Below are 2324 nucleotides of genomic sequence, written 5' to 3'. Positions count from 1 at the left end.
AGTACAATAATTAAATTTTTAAAATTAGGACTAATAGAAAGAGGAATCTACTTGATCAACTGAAAGGAAAAAAGAACATCAGATAAAAGCAGGAAAGAGGGACTAATAAACAAAACCCTAAAGGGAAAGGGGTAACAAAGAAGAAGAGGGGTTCAAGAATGAGAAGAGAGGCAACTTAAAAAAAGGTTAAAAGGACCATCTTAAAAAAAAGATTAAAGTAACTGAAGGAACATGATAATATATCTAAAACAGAAGGGGGAGAATCATATCTTGAAAAATTTTAGACACAGATGGACGAAAATGTAAAATGAAATCATAACTTTAAATGTGAATATATTAAGCAATCCAATAAAATGAAAAAGAGAGACAGATTGGATAAGAAAACAAAGTCTGTTGCTTACAAGATACACATTTTTTAAAAAAAGACATACACAAAATAAAACTAAGGGAGAGAAAAAAAAATTTTTTTGCTATGCTCAAGTGAATCCCAAAAAGCTGGAGTTGCAATCATGCTATCAAATGAAACTTCATCTATATGTATATATATAGACATAGATATATAGATATATGTGTGTGTTTTTGTGTATGTGTGAACACACATAAATATGTATATACACACATATTTATACATGTATTATATATAAAGGGAATAAACAAGGAAACTATCATTATGCTCAAAGAGGCCATAGATGCCAAATCTATATCAATAATCACCTACGTATCTATTAGCATTCAAATTCACAAATCCAATATCCTAAGTGGTTGCTATGTGTCAGGCACTCTACCAAGGGCAGGACCTACAAAAAGATGGTCCCTGTCCTCAAAAAGTTTACAATCTAAAGGGAGAAAAATTCTGATCACAAAAGGACACAGTAATATGGGGGGGGGCAGGAAATAACAAAGGGTATCTTTTTCCATGGAGTTGAAATCAAGGAAAGGAGTGAATGCAAAGCAGATCAAACTGAGAGCCCAAAAGGCATGGAAGGAACTTGCTACTCCATCCTCCTGCCTTCCAATCAGAGTGTAGTATCTAGGAGGTAGTATCAATCAAGGCTTGAATTATCTAGATGATGGTAAGCTTAGAAGTAATAAACTTATCTTAGAAGGTGAGGGAAATTATTTTTAAAGCATAAAAGTCTGTCTCTTCCTGTATCAGAGGGCCAAAACTGAGAAGGCCTGGTCCCAATTTGTTATGCAATTGGCATATTGATATACTTAGGGACTCAAATCTTTATTTCCTTAGTAATTTCAGATTTCACTTGACCCAAAAGGAAAGCAGAATTTTAAAGGGAATGGGGGGGGGGGAATTCATAAACAGTTTCTCAGATATCTCAAATATATAGAAAATTTTGTCAAATTTATAAGAATATGAGCCATTCCCCAATTGATAAACAGTTAAAAGATATGAATAATTTTTATTAAAGATTTTATTTTGAGTTTTATAATTTTTTCCCCTAATCTTACTTCCTTCCCCTACCCCAACCCTCACAGAAGGCAATTTGTCAGTCTTTACATTGTTTCCATTGATCCAAATTGAGTGTGATGAGAGAGAATTCAAGATATGAATAGTTTTAAATTTCATATGAAAAAATTCTCTAAATCATTATTGGTTAGATAAATACAAACTAAAACAAGCCTGAGATATCATCTCACACATCAGATTAGTTTACATGATACAAAAGGAAAATGACAATTGTTCTCTTAGTTCTGCTCATTTCACTCTTGATTATTTCTTTTTTGTTTTGTTTTGTTGTTTTTGACAAGGCAATAGGGTAAAGTGACTTGCTCAAGGTTACACAGCTAGCAAGTATTAAGTGTCTGAAGCCAGATTTGAACTTATGTCCTCCTGACTCCAGGGTGGGTGCTCTATCCACTGTGCCACCTAACTGTCTCTCACTCTTCATTATTTCATGCAAGTCTTTCCATGTTTTTTTAAATGTTTGCTTATCATCACCATTTATTACAGCACAATGATTTTCCTTCACAACCATATTCCTCAATAATAGATGGGCATCTTTTAAGGTTTAGTTCTTTATAATCATAAAGAGAGGGGCTATAAATGTTTTAGAATATATAGATTTTTTTTCCTTTTTCCATAAACACCTTGGGAGACAGATGGGTAAACTCAATTTTAAAACTCTTTGGGCAATAATTCCAGATAGCTCTCTAAACTGGTTATTTCAGTTCACAGTTCCACAAATAGTGAATTAGTATCCCAATTTTTCCATGCCCTCTCCAACATTTGTTATTTTTTCCTTTTTATTATTTGAGTCATTCTTCATCAAAAAAAACTGCCTAATAATTTACAGATGAGGAGATCAAAG

The sequence above is a fragment of the Macrotis lagotis genome, chromosome 5 (genome assembly GCF_037893015.1).
Source record: "Macrotis lagotis isolate mMagLag1 chromosome 5, bilby.v1.9.chrom.fasta, whole genome shotgun sequence".
In the NCBI taxonomy this organism is placed as follows: Eukaryota; Metazoa; Chordata; class Mammalia; order Peramelemorphia; family Peramelidae; genus Macrotis; species Macrotis lagotis.
The sequence above is the reverse complement of the archived record's forward strand: the minus strand, read 5'-3'. Positions refer to the sequence as shown.